Raw genomic sequence first — 15,309 nt, 5'->3', positions numbered from 1 at the left:
TATAGTAGTGTAGTGTATAGTGTAGTGTATAGTGTAGTAGCGAGTTGGTGAGTGGCCCACCCTGCGGGCCCAGTTAACGAGGTCGTCCAGCTTAGTCACCACACTACACTACTATACTAGTGTGTAGTGTAGTGTATAGTGTAGTGTATAGTGTAGTGTATAGTGTAGTGTATAGTAGTGTAGTGTATAGTGTAGTGTATAGTGTAGTGTGTAGTAGTGTATAGTGTAGTGTTTTGTGTAGTGTAGTGTATAGTGTAGTGTATAGTGTATAGTAGTGTAGTGTATAGTGTAGTGTATAGTGTAGTAGCGAGTTGTTGAGTGGCCCACCCTGCGGGCCCAGTTAACGAGGTCGTCCAGCTTAGTCACCACACTACTATACTAGTGTGTAGTAGTGTAGTGTATAGTGTAGTGTATAGTGTAGTGTATAGTGGTGTAGTGTATAGTGTAGTGTATAGTGTAGTAGCGAGTTGTTGAGTGGCCCACCCTGCGGGCCCAGTTAACGAGGTCGTCCAGCTTAGTCACCACACTACACTACTATACTAGTGTGTAGTAGTGTAGTGTATAGTGTAGTGTATAGTGTATAGTAGTGTAGTGTATAGTGTAGTAGCGAGTTGTTGAGTGGCCCACCCTGCGGGCCCAGTTAACGAGGTCGTCCAGCTTAGTCACCACACTACACTACTATACTAGTGTGTAGTAGTGTAGTGTATAGTGTAGTGTAGTAGTGTAGTGTATAGTAGTGTATAGTGTAGTGTATAGTAGTGTAGTGTATAGTGTAGTGTATAGTAGTGTAGTGTATAGTGTAGTGTATAGTAGTGTAGTGTATAGTGTAGTGTATAGTAGTGTATAGTGTAGTGTATAGTGTAGTGTATAGTGTATAGTAGTGTAGTGTATAGTGTAGTGTATAGTGTATAGTAGCGAGTTGTTGAGTGGCCCACCCTGCGGGCCCAGTTAACGAGGTCGTCCAGCTTAGTCACCACACTACACTACTATACTAGTGTGTAGTAGTGTATAGTGTAGTGTATAGTGTAGTAGCGAGTTGTTGAGTGGCCCACCCTGCGGGCCCAGTTAACGAGGTCGTCCAGCTTAGTCACCACACTACACTACTATAGTAGTGTGTAGTAGTGTAGTGTATAGTGTAGTGTATAGTGTAGTGTATAGTGTAGTGTATAGTGTATAGTGTAGTAGCGAGTTGTTGAGTGGCCCACCCTGCGGGCCCAGTTAACGAGGTCGTCCAGCTTAGTCACCACACTACACACTACTATACTAGTGTATAGTAGTGTATAGTGTAGTGTATAGTGTAGTGTATAGTGTAGTGTATAGTGTAGTGTATAGTAGCGAGTTGTTGAGTGGCCCACCCTGCGGGCCCAGTTAACGAGGTCGTCCAGCTTAGTCACCACACTACTATACTAGTGTGTAGTAGTGTATAGTGTAGTGTGTAGTGTATAGTGTAGTGTATAGTGTAGTGTATAGTGTAGTAGCAAGTTGTTGAGTGGCCCACCCTGCGGGCCCAGTTAACGAGGTCGTCCAGCTTAGTCACCACACTACACTACTATAGTAGTGTGTAGTAGTGTAGTGTATAGTGTAGTGTATAGTGTAGTATATAGTGTAGTGTATAGTGTATAGTAGCGAGTTGTTGAGTGGCCCACCCTGCGGGCCCAGTTAACGAGGTCGTCCAGCTTAGTCACCACACTACACTACTATACTAGTGTATAGTAGTGTATAGTGTAGTGTATAGTGTAGTGTATAGTGTAGTGTATAGTGTAGTGTATAGTAGCGAGTTGTTGAGTGGCCCACCCTGCGGGCCCAGTTAACGAGGTCGTCCAGCTTAGTCACCACACTACTATACTAGTGTGTAGTAGTGTATAGTGTAGTGTGTAGTGTATAGTGTAGTGTAGTGTATAGTGTAGTAGCAAGTTGTTGAGTGGCCCACCCTGCGGGCCCAGTTAACGAGGTCGTCCAGCTTAGTCACCACACTACTATACTAGTGTGTAGTAGTGTATAGTGTAGTGTGTAGTGTACAGTGTAGTGTATAGTGTAGTGTATAGTGTAGTAGCAAGTTGTTGAGTGGCCCACCCTGCGGGCCCAGTTAACGAGGTCGTCCAGCTTAGTCACCACACTACACTACTATACTAGTGTGTAGTAGTGTATAGTGTAGTGTATAGTGTATAGTAGTGTAGTGTATAGTGTAGTGTATAGTGTAGTGTATAGTAGTGTAGTGTATAGTGTAGTAGCGAGTTGTTGAGTGGCCCACCCTGCGGGCCCAGTTAACGAGGTCGTCCAGCTTAGTCACCACACTACACTACTATACTAGTGTGTATAGTGTAGTGTATAGTGTAGTGTATAGTGTAGTGTGTAGTGTATAGTGTAGTAGCGAGTTGTTGAGTGGCCCACCCTGCGGGCCCAGTTAACGAGGTCGTCCAGCTTAGTCACCACACTACTATACTAGTGTGTAGTAGTGTATAGTGTAGTGTATAGTGTAGTGTATAGTAGTGTAGTGTATAGTGTATAGTAGTGTAGTGTATAGTAGTGTAGTAGCGAGTTGTTGAGTGGCCCACCCTGCGGGCCCAGTTAACGAGGTCGTCCAGCTTAGTCACCACACTACTATACTAGTGTGTAGTAGTGTATAGTGTAGTGTATAGTGTAGTAGCAAGTTGTTGAGTGGCCCACCCTGCGGGCCCAGTTAACGAGGTCGTCCAGCTTAGTCACCACACTACTATACTAGTGTGTAGTAGTGTATAGTGTAGTGTATAGTGTAGTGTATAGTAGTGTAGTGTATAGTGTATAGTAGTGTAGTGTATAGTAGTGTAGTAGCGAGTTGTTGAGTGGCCCACCCTGCGGGCCCAGTTAACGAGGTCGTCCAGCTTAGTCACCACACTACACTACTAGTGTGTAGTAGTGTATAGTGTAGTGTATAGTGTAGTGTATAGTGTAGTAGCGAGTTGTTGAGTGGCCCACCCTGCGGGCCCAGTTAACGAGGTCGTCCAGCTTAGTCACCACACTACACTACTATACTAGTGTGTAGTAGTGTATAGTGTAGTGTATAGTAGTGTAGTGTATAGTGTATAGTAGCGAGTTGTTGAGTGGCCCACCCTGCGGGCCCAGTTAACGAGGTCGTCCAGCTTAGTCACCACACTACTATACTAGTGTGTAGTAGTGTATAGTGTAGTGTATAGTGTAGTGTATAGTGTATAGTAGTGTAGTTGTTGAGTGGCCCACCCTGCGGGCCCAGTTAACGAGGTCGTCCAGCTTAGTCACCACACTACTATACTAGTGTGTAGTAGTGTATAGTGTAGTGTATAGTGTAGTGTATAGTGTATAGTAGCGAGTTGTTGAGTGGCCCACCCTGCGGGCCCAGTTAACGAGGTCGTCCAGCTTAGTCACCACACTACTATACTAGTGTGTAGTAGTGTATAGTGTAGTGTATAGTGTAGTGTATAGTGTATAGTAGCGAGTTGTTGAGTGGCCCACCCTGCGGGCCCAGTTAACGAGGTCGTCCAGCTTAGTCACCACAAACTCCCCGCGGCTCGAGGGGACGGTGGCCGGGGGCAGTGACGCCAGCGACCCAGCCCCACGCACGCCCGCCGCATGCCTGCACGCGCACAAAGATAAAGGTCCCCCGTGCAGCCCTTACAACAGACTGTTGGGGCAAGTGCCGTTAGCGAGTAGCGACTGTGAAGGCCGGCGTGTACAAGCGCGTACGCGTAAGCGTACGCGCACGCACGCACAGACACACGGACACACACGCAACAACCACCATTTCGAGCTTAGGTGGCGGTGACGTCACCACGACGCTTGTGCCAGGCTAGGTGCACCCTGAGGCCACGTGAAGTGTCGAACGCCCGCTGGCAGGAGGTCACGGGGCAGACCCAGCAGGTGCCACGGGTCGACTGACTGAGACGACTGGCTGATGCACCACCTGTGCCCCCTACTGTGCCAACCTGCTGTGCCTTAGCCACCCGGCGCTCCGCTCGTTGTTGTGAGCGTCGCTCCTCCGTCCTCCGTTGTTGTTGGAGGGCGACTGCCTCTAACTGCCCAGTAGCGTCCTTCACGAGCCTCCTCCACAGAGGCCGATCTTGACACCGCTGGTACCAGTCATCGGCAAGTCCACTCAGCTCCACGTCCTCCTGTACCGCGTCACTCCATCTCCTCTCTAGCCCGTGCCGCGCCCGTTTGGCTCCCTCTATCTGGCAGAACAAAAGCTGTTTAGGCATGCGGTGGCTGGGCATGCGGGCGACATGACCCAGCCATCGCAGCCTTGCCCGCCGGAGGAGCTCACCGATGGGACTTTGTCCAGATTTTTAAAGAATTTGTGAGCTACTCACACAATCCAGCATGGTTAAACCCAGGATGGATTGTAGGCATGAAAGCCCAAATGTTTATAACTAGTGAAGATGTTCCACTAGGTTGGGTCCACGCTTCGCAAGCGTAGAGAAGGGAGGGCATGACCGTGGCCCGAGAAGACCTGAAGCTTAGTGCGGAGCGACAGACCAGGTAGCTTCCAGACAGCGTTGCGCAGCCGATGAAAAGATAATTCCGTCCAACTGATTCAGAGTGAGACCTCTGCTGTCAAACCGGAGCTGGTCATAAGCACGCTGCGCAGGTATGGGAAATGCTCCAATCTCTCCACAACTGCTCCATGGCACAACATACTCGGGCAGGTGCTTAGTTTTGGTGGGTCTGATAGTAATGCCCCACCTCTTAATGGGATGCTCCAGGTTCAGCAGCAGCGCCTGCAATTCCTTTTCGAAGTGAGCGGCGATCGCCAAATCATCGGCATACTTAACACGATTGACCAACACGGAGCCATCCCTTGACCGCAACCGGGCACCGATCAGCCTCCCGTTGTATCTGTACCAGGTGGAGATTCCTCCGGGACGGCCATAGAACTACGTGGCAGAAAAAAAGGTTACACAATGTGGGAGCCAGAGGGCATCCCTCTCGCACACCAAGGTGAACAGGGAATCGCCACGTAGTTTTACCAACTTCCGCCCACCATCATGAGGGTCCTTACTGATTGTGAGCAGAGAGTAGGGGACTCCAAAAGCACGAAGAACAACCCAGAGCCCAGGCCTACTGATGGTATCATAGGCCTTGACCAGGTCAATAAAGCAGAGATGGAGGTCCTGTTGGAATTCCCTACACCTCTGCTGTACCAGACGGACAGAGAATATGGCGTCTGTGCAGGGCCGCCCTTTCCTGAAACCGCATTGGGGCTCCGCAAGCCTCTCCTCAGCGTGCCTGGCGAGGCGATGTTGAATAATCCTTGCCAGGACCTTTCCCGGCACACTGAGGAGTGAGATGCCCCTGTAGTTGTTACAGTCTGTACGGTCCCCCTTCTTAAAGAGGGGGACCACCAGGGCATCCTTCCAATCCTGCAGAACCCGTCCAGTGGTGCAGTCTGTTATTGTTTTGTCATATGGGGCAGTCTGCGCACAAACACCACCCTCCGTCAGCATTTCGCTTGGGAGGTCATCTCTGGTCTCAGGCTCTGGATCGCCTTTTGTACTTCCCCACCAGATGGTAATTCAGCGAGCCACTCACAGTTGGTGACGACTTCTTCCAATCATCATGGGACCTCCCTCGCCAGTACCAAACTACAATAGGCTTTCCCCTTTTTTTCTGGCAACAAAACAGCTGTGTTCAGATGTTAAAACACCAAACTGAAACCTTTAACAAGGAATCATGTCAGAATGCAAACAAAAAAGCATACTCTGATAAATATATGCATTGTCTTTGAAACCGATTGGTCCAGAGAGAGCTTCTTCAGCTAGCTGAGACCAGGCCGCTGTGGGTTTGAATGGGGTCCTGGATGTACAATCACCACCGGAGTGGAAGAATGGCAGGCGCATCTTACAGACGACAAGCCGATGGTCAGTGGGCAGATCAGTTCCACGGTAGGTCCTGGTGTTCCATCACTATGTAGTCCACCAGATGTTCTTGCTTGGACCCGGCGTGCATCCATGATGTTGTGTGGATGTGGAGATGCCACAACAGCGTGTTGGTAATTACAAGCCCATGGAGTGAACAGAAGTTTAGCAGCCTCCTACCGTTGTTAATGAGCTGATCTGGTCCATTCCTTCCAATCACTCCAGACCAGGTGCAGGCATCATGACCCATTCCGGCATTAAAGTCACCCAACAAGATGTCTCTAACCCGAGGGGCCACTTTAGCTAGCACCTGTGACAGGTCATAGAAGGCATCTGAATCATCGGACTTGCCTGCATCCCTCAAATGATGTTCATCTTTGGTGAGGGTATAAGTAACCACCACCACCACCTCACCTCACCGCGCCTCTGATTGACGGGAAGGCGAGCCCACAGTAGCCTGGGGCTTACAGCTTCCCACACCTCACCGCCACGCTCCCTCCGTTCTTTTGTTCAGAAAGAAGAGCCACTCCCTGTTGTTTGTCAGTCTTCTGCCTCGAGTCGAGGACTGCCCACCCCTCATGGTGACTGGAGCCAGAGCCGGTCCACCAGACCTCCTGAATAATGCAGAGATCCAGGCGGTACCGGTCCAGCTACCGACAGAGGAACCTCTCATCCACAGCGAGCGTTCGAACATTCCACGTGGCCACCCGCAGTGACTTTTTTTTGCTATTTCTGGAGGAACCCCGTGGGTAAGGATTCAGTCTCCCGGCTCTGCCAAACGGGGTGTGGCCAGGAGACGTCACGGACGCCTGTGTCCCACCCCCCGGGGCCTCCGGCACGAGCTTAGTTGGACCTTCAACACGTGCTTTTGGTGGTACTAAAACGCGTGTCCAGAGGCCCCCCCCAATGGCCGCCGCCGCGGTGGCTGCAAGCGCCATGAGGTGAAAGCCTTCCCTCCACGGCGTTGCTCGCTAACCACCACGCGGAGTTAACGTCCGGCAACCACCGAGGAGGCAGGATGTTGATGTTGTTGTTGTTGTTGTTGTTTTTTTCCGGACACACGTACACACGTACACACGTACGCACGTGTGTACGCATCGGCATCCACGCCCACCCCCTTGCCGCTACCACCCCCCTACCACCGGCCCCGACGTTCACCGCCGCCGAGTGGCCGGACAGCAGCGCCTCTCACCACAGAGACGAGGGGGCGGCGGCGGCGGTGGCGGCAGAGGCGGTGGAGGCGGCAGAAGCAGCACGGACGGCACGGAGCACTGGAGGGGAGACACAGACGCACGGGAGGAGCACGCGGAGACAGAGACACGGGGATTATGGGGAGGGACAGGTGGCGGGACACAGGGGGAGACGAGGATGGGGAGAGGAGAGACGGAGAGAGACAGGGAGCCGGGGAGATGAGGTGATGCAGAGCTGAGGGAGGCGATGAAGGCGACTGGGATGAGGGACGCAGGCGAAGCCGTGGAGTCGGCATCCGAGCTAACGATGTGGCTAGGGTGCGACTGTGTGACTGTGTGACTGACTGTGTGACTGTGTGACTGTGTGACTGACTGTGTGACTGTGTGACTGACTGTGTGACTGTGTGACTGACTGTGTGACTGTGTGACTGACTGTGTGACTGACTGTGTGACTGTGTGACTGACTGTGTGACTGACTGTGTGACTGTGTGACTGACTGTGTGACTGACTGTGTGACTGTGTGACTGTGTGACTGACTGTGTGACTGACTGTGTGACTGTGTGACTGACTGTGTGACTGTGTGACTGACTGTGTGACTGACTATGTGACTGACTGTGGTCTCTGTGTGACTGTCGTCTCTGTGTGACTGACTGTGGTCTCTGTGTGACTGTGTGACTGTGGTCTCTGTGTGACTGTGTGACTGACTGTGTGACTGTGTGACTGTGGTCTCTGTGTGACTGTGTGACCGTGTGACTGTGTGGCTGACTGTGGTCTCTGTGTGATGGTGTGACTGTGGTCTCTGTGTGACTGTGGTCTCTGTGTGACTGTGTGACTGTGGTCTCTGTGTGACTGTGGTCTCTGTGTGACTGTGTGACTGACTGTGGTCTCTGTGTGACTGTGGTCTCTGTGTGACTGTGTGACTGACTGTGATCTCTGTGTGACTGTGTGACTGACTGTGTGACTGTGGTCTCTGTGTGACTGTGGTCTCTGTGTGACTGTGGTCTCTGTGTGACTGTGGTCTCTGTGTGACTGTGATCTCTGTGTGACTGTGGTCTCTGTGTGACTGTGGTCTCTGTGTGACTGTGTGACTGACTGTGTGACTGTGGTCTGTGTGACTGACTGTGGTCTCTGTGTGACTGTGTGACTGACTGTGGTCTCTGTGTGACTGTGATCTCTGTGTGACTGTAGTCTCTGTGTGACTGTGGTCTCTGTGTGACTGTGTGACTGACTGTGGTCTCTGTGTGACTGTGTGACTGACTGTGGTCTCTGTGTGACGGTGTGACTGACTGTGGTCTCTGTGTGACTGTGTGACTGACTGTGATCTCTGTGTGACTGTAGTCTCTGTGTGACTGTGGTCTCTGTGTGACTGTGTGACTGACTGTGATCTCTGTGTGACTGTGTGTCTGACTGTGGTCTCTGTGTGACTGTGATCTCTGTGTGACTGTGGTCTCTGTGTGACTGACTGTGGTCTCTGTGTGACTGACTGTGATCTTTGTGTGACTGTGGTCTCTGTGTGACTGTGGTCTCTGTGTGACTGTGTGACTGACTGTGGTCTCTGTGTGACTGTGATCTCTGTGTGACTGTGATCTCTGTGTGACTGTGTGACTGTGGTCTCTGTGTGACTGTGTCACTGACTGTGGTCTCTGTGTGACTGTGTGACTGACTGTGGTCGCTGTGTGACTGTGTGACTGTGGTCTCTGTGTGACTGTGTCACTGACTGTGGTCTCTGTGTGACTGTGTGACTGACTGTGGTCGCTGTGTGACTGTGTGACTGTGGTCTCTGTGTGACTGTGTCACTGACTGTGGTCTCTGTGTGACTGACTGTGGTCTCTGTGTGACTGTGGTCTCTGTGTGACTGTGTGACTGACTGTGTTACTGACTGTGGTCTCTGTGTGACTGTGGTCTCTGTGTGACTGTGGTCTCTGTGTGACTGTGTGACTGACTGTGGTCTCTGTGTGACTGTATGACTGACTGTGTGACTGTGTGATTGACTGTGGTCTCTGTGTGACTGTGATCTCTGTGTGACTGTGTGACTGTGATCTCTGTGTGACTGTGGTCTCTGTGTGACTGTGTGACTGACTGTGGTCTCTGTGTGACTGTGTGACTGACTGTGGTCTCTGTGTGACTGACTGTGGTCTCTGTGTGACTGTGGTCTCTGTGTGACTGTGGTCACTGTGTGACTGACTGTGGTCTCTGTGTAACTGTGTGACTGTGATCTCTGTGTGACTGTGGTCTCTGTGTGACTGTGGTCTCTGTGTGACTGTGGTCTCTGTGTGACTGTGTGACTGACTGTGGTCACTCTGTGACTGTGGTCTCTGCGTGACTGTGTGACTGTGGTCTCTGTGTGGCTGTGGTCTCTGTGTGACTGACTGCGGTCACTCTGTGTGACTGACTGTGGTCTCTGTGTGACTGTGATCTTTGTGTGACTGTGTGACTGACTGTGATCTCTGTGTGACTGTGGTCTCTGTGTGACTGTGTGACTGACTGTGGTCTCTGTGTGACTGTGATCGGTGTGACTGTGTGACTGACTGTGATCTCTGTGTGACTGTGGTCTCTGTGTGACTGACTGTCTGACTGTGTGACTGACTGTGGTCTCTGTGTGACTGTGGTCTCTGTGTTACTGTGATCTCTGTGTCACTGTGTGACTGTGATCTCTGTGTGACTTTGATCTCTGTGTGACTGTGTGACTGTGATCTCTGTGTGACTGTGGTCTCTGTGTGACTGTGGTCTCTGTGTGACTGTGATCGGTGTGACTGTGTGACTGACTGTGATCTCTGTGTGACTGTGGTCTCTGTGTGACTGTGTGACTGACTGTGTGACTGTGTGACTGACTGTGTGACTGACTGTGTGACTGTGTGACTGACTGTGTGACTGTGTGACTGACTGTGTGACTGACTATGTGACTGACTGTGGTCTCTGTGTGACTGTCGTCTCTGTGTGACTGACTGTGGTCTCTGTGTGACTGTGTGACTGTGGTCTCTGTGTGACTGTGTGACTGACTGTGTGACTGTGTGACTGTGGTCTCTGTGTGACTGTGTGACCGTGTGACTGTGTGGCTGACTGTGGTCTCTGTGTGATGGTGTGACTGTGGTCTCTGTGTGACTGTGGTCTCTGTGTGACTGTGTGACTGTGGTCTCTGTGTGACTGTGGTCTCTGTGTGACTGTGTGACTGACTGTGGTCTCTGTGTGACTGTGGTCTCTGTGTGACTGTGTGACTGACTGTGATCTCTGTGTGACTGTGTGACTGACTGTGTGACTGTGGTCTCTGTGTGACTGTGGTCTCTGTGTGACTGTGGTCTCTGTGTGACTGTGGTCTCTGTGTGACTGTGATCTCTGTGTGACTGTGGTCTCTGTGTGACTGTGGTCTCTGTGTGACTGTGTGACTGACTGTGTGACTGTGGTCTGTGTGACTGACTGTGGTCTCTGTGTGACTGTGTGACTGACTGTGGTCTCTGTGTGACTGTGATCTCTGTGTGACTGTAGTCTCTGTGTGACTGTGGTCTCTGTGTGACTGTGTGACTGACTGTGGTCTCTGTGTGACTGTGTGACTGACTGTGGTCTCTGTGTGACGGTGTGACTGACTGTGGTCTCTGTGTGACTGTGTGACTGACTGTGATCTCTGTGTGACTGTAGTCTCTGTGTGACTGTGGTCTCTGTGTGACTGTGTGACTGACTGTGATCTCTGTGTGACTGTGTGTCTGACTGTGGTCTCTGTGTGACTGTGATCTCTGTGTGACTGTGGTCTCTGTGTGACTGACTGTGGTCTCTGTGTGACTGACTGTGATCTTTGTGTGACTGTGGTCTCTGTGTGACTGTGGTCTCTGTGTGACTGACTGTGGTCTCTGTGTGACTGTGATCTCTGTGTGACTGTGATCTCTGTGTGACTGTGTGACTGTGGTCTCTGTGTGACTGTGTCACTGACTGTGGTCTCTGTGTGACTGTGTGACTGACTGTGGTCTCTGTGTGACTGTGGTCTCTGTGTTACTGTGATCTCTGTGTCACTGTGTGACTGTGATCTCTGTGTGACTTTGATCTCTGTGTGACTGTGTGACTGTGATCTCTGTGTGACTGTGGTCTCTGTGTGACTGTGGTCTCTGTGTGACTGTGATCGGTGTGACTGTGTGACTGACTGTGATCTCTGTGTGACTGTGGTCTCTGTGTGACTGTGTGACTGACTGTGTGACTGACTGTGTGACTGACTGTGTGACTGTGTGACTGACTGTGTGACTGTGTGACTGACTGTGTGACTGACTATGTGACTGACTGTGGTCTCTGTGTGACTGTCGTCTCTGTGTGACTGACTGTGGTCTCTGTGTGACTGTGTGACTGTGGTCTCTGTGTGGCTGTGGTCTCTGTGTGACTGACTGCGGTCACTCTGTGTGACTGACTGTGGTCTCTGTGTGACTGTGATCTTTGTGTGACTGTGTGACTGACTGTGATCTCTGTGTGACTGTGGTCTCTGTGTGACTGTGTGACTGACTGTGGTCTCTGTGTGACTGTGATCGGTGTGACTGTGTGACTGACTGTGATCTCTGTGTGACTGTGGTCTCTGTGTGACTGACTGTCTGACTGTGTGACTGACTGTGGTCTCTGTGTGACTGTGGTCTCTGTGTTACTGTGATCTCTGTGTCACTGTGTGACTGTGATCTCTGTGTGACTTTGATCTCTGTGTGACTGTGTGACTGTGATCTCTGTGTGACTGTGGTCTCTGTGTGACTGTGGTCTCTGTGTGACTGTGATCGGTGTGACTGTGTGACTGACTGTGATCTCTGTGTGACTGTGGTCTCTGTGTGACTGTGTGACTGACTGTGTGACTGTGTGACTGACTGTGTGACTGACTGTGTGACTGTGTGACTGACTGTGTGACTGTGTGACTGACTGTGTGACTGACTGTGTGACTGACTGTGTGACTGACTGTGTGACTGTGTGACTGACTGTGTGACTGTGTGACTGACTGTGTGACTGACTGTGTGACTGACTGTGTGACTGACTGTGTGACTGTGTGACTGACTGTGTGACTGTGTGACTGACTGTGTGACTGACTATGTGACTGACTGTGGTCTCTGTGTGACTGTCGTCTCTGTGTGACTGACTGTGGTCTCTGTGTGACTGTGTGACTGTGGTCTCTGTGTGACTGTGTGACTGACTGTGTGACTGTGGTCTCTGTGTGACTGTGTGACCGTGTGACTGTGTGGCTGACTGTGGTCTCTGTGTGATGGTGTGACTGTGGTCTCTGTGTGACTGTGGTCTCTGTGTGACTGTGTGACTGTGGTCTCTGTGTGACTGTGGTCTCTGTGTGACTGTGTGACTGACTGTGGTCTCTGTGTGACTGTGGTCTCTGTGTGACTGTGTGACTGACTGTGATCTCTGTGTGACTGTGTGACTGACTGTGTGACTGTGGTCTCTGTGTGACTGTGGTCTCTGTGTGACTGTGGTCTCTGTGTGACTGTGGTCTCTGTGTGACTGTGATCTCTGTGTGACTGTGGTCTCTGTGTGACTGTGGTCTCTGTGTGACTGTGTGACTGACTGTGTGACTGTGGTCTGTGTGACTGACTGTGGTCTCTGTGTGACTGTGTGACTGACTGTGGTCTCTGTGTGACTGTGATCTCTGTGTGACTGTAGTCTCTGTGTGACTGTGGTCTCTGTGTGACTGTGTGACTGACTGTGGTCTCTGTGTGACTGTGTGACTGACTGTGGTCTCTGTGTGACGGTGTGACTGACTGTGGTCTCTGTGTGACTGTGTGACTGACTGTGATCTCTGTGTGACTGTAGTCTCTGTGTGACTGTGGTCTCTGTGTGACTGTGTGACTGACTGTGATCTCTGTGTGACTGTGTGTCTGACTGTGGTCTCTGTGTGACTGTGATCTCTGTGTGACTGTGGTCTCTGTGTGACTGACTGTGGTCTCTGTGTGACTGACTGTGATCTTTGTGTGACTGTGGTCTCTGTGTGACTGTGGTCTCTGTGTGACTGTGTGACTGACTGTGGTCTCTGTGTGACTGTGATCTCTGTGTGACTGTGATCTCTGTGTGACTGTGTGACTGTGGTCTCTGTGTGACTGTGTCACTGACTGTGGTCTCTGTGTGACTGTGTGACTGACTGTGGTCGCTGTGTGACTGTGTGACTGTGGTCTCTGTGTGACTGTGTCACTGACTGTGGTCTCTGTGTGACTGTGTGACTGACTGTGGTCGCTGTGTGACTGTGTGACTGTGGTCTCTGTGTGACTGTGTCACTGACTGTGGTCTCTGTGTGACTGACTGTGGTCTCTGTGTGACTGTGGTCTCTGTGTGACTGTGTGACTGACTGTGTTACTGACTGTGGTCTCTGTGTGACTGTGGTCTCTGTGTGACTGTGGTCTCTGTGTGACTGTGTGACTGACTGTGGTCTCTGTGTGACTGTATGACTGACTGTGTGACTGTGTGATTGACTGTGGTCTCTGTGTGACTGTGATCTCTGTGTGACTGTGTGACTGTGATCTCTGTGTGACTGTGGTCTCTGTGTGACTGTGTGACTGACTGTGGTCTCTGTGTGACTGTGTGACTGACTGTGGTCTCTGTGTGACTGACTGTGGTCTCTGTGTGACTGTGGTCTCTGTGTGACTGTGGTCACTGTGTGACTGACTGTGGTCTCTGTGTAACTGTGTGACTGTGATCTCTGTGTGACTGTGGTCTCTGTGTGACTGTGGTCTCTGTGTGACTGTGGTCTCTGTGTGACTGTGTGACTGACTGTGGTCACTCTGTGACTGTGGTCTCTGCGTGACTGTGTGACTGTGGTCTCTGTGTGGCTGTGGTCTCTGTGTGACTGACTGCGGTCACTCTGTGTGACTGACTGTGGTCTCTGTGTGACTGTGATCTTTGTGTGACTGTGTGACTGACTGTGATCTCTGTGTGACTGTGGTCTCTGTGTGACTGTGTGACTGACTGTGGTCTCTGTGTGACTGTGATCGGTGTGACTGTGTGACTGACTGTGATCTCTGTGTGACTGTGGTCTCTGTGTGACTGACTGTCTGACTGTGTGACTGACTGTGGTCTCTGTGTGACTGTGGTCTCTGTGTTACTGTGATCTCTGTGTCACTGTGTGACTGTGATCTCTGTGTGACTTTGATCTCTGTGTGACTGTGTGACTGTGATCTCTGTGTGACTGTGGTCTCTGTGTGACTGTGGTCTCTGTGTGACTGTGATCGGTGTGACTGTGTGACTGACTGTGATCTCTGTGTGACTGTGGTCTCTGTGTGACTGTGTGACTGACTGTGTGACTGTGTGACTGACTGTGTGACTGACTGTGTGACTGACTGTGGTCTCTGTGTGACTGTGATCTCTGTGTGACTGTGATCTCTGTGTGACTGTGATCTCTGTGTGACTGTGTGACTGTGATCTCTGTGTGACTGTGTGACTGTGATCTCTGTGTGACTGTGATCTCTGTGTGACTGTGATCTCTGTGTGACTGTGTGACTGTGATCTCTGTGTGACTGTGATCTCTGTGTGACTGTGATCTGTGTGACTGTGTGACTGTGATCTCTGTGTGACTGTGATCTCTGTGTGACTGTGATCTGTGTGACTGTGATCTGGTGTTTGTGTGACTGCGTGATTAGGTAACTGTCGTGTGTCTCTGTGGTGTGGTCGTGTTGTCCTCAGAGTCGTTCCCTCAGTCTCTCTCTCTGAGTCGTTCTCTGAGTCGTTCCCTGAGTTTCTCTCTGAGTCGTTATCTGAGTCTCTCCCTGAGTCGTTCCCTGAGTCTCTCCGTGAGTCTCTGAATCGTTCTCTGAGTCTCTCTCTGAGTCGTTCGCTGAATCGTTCTCTGAGTCTCTCTCTGAGTCGTTCCCCGAGTCGTTCCCTGAGTCGTTCCCTGAGTCTCTCTCTGAGTCTCTCCGTGAGTCTCTCCGTGAGTCTCTCCGTGAGTCCGAGTCGTTCTCTGAGTCGTTCCCTGAGTCTCTCCCTGAGTCTCTCCCTGAGTCTCTCCCTGAGTCTCTCCGTGAGTCTCTCCGTGAGTCTCTGAGTCGTTCTCTGAGTCTCTCCCTGAGTCTCTCCCTGAGTCTCTCCCCGAGTCCCTCCGTGAGTCTCTGAGTCGTTCTCTGAGTCGTTCCCTGAGTCTCTCCCTGAGTCTCTCCCTGAGTCTCTGAGTCGTTCTCTGAGTCTCTCCCTGAGTCTCTCCCTGAGTCTCTCCGTGAGTCTCTGAGTCGTTCTCTGAGTCTCTCCCTGAGTCTCTCCCTGAGTCTCTCCCCGAGTCCCTCCGTGAGTCTCTGAGTCGTTCTCTG

Source organism: Petromyzon marinus, chromosome 80, assembly GCF_048934315.1.
Source record: "Petromyzon marinus isolate PM22_M1 ecotype Great Lakes invasive population chromosome 80, UKy_Petmar_22M1.pri1.0, whole genome shotgun sequence".
Taxonomy (NCBI): Eukaryota; Metazoa; Chordata; class Hyperoartia; order Petromyzontiformes; family Petromyzontidae; genus Petromyzon; species Petromyzon marinus.
Note: the sequence above shows the minus strand (reverse complement) of the source record.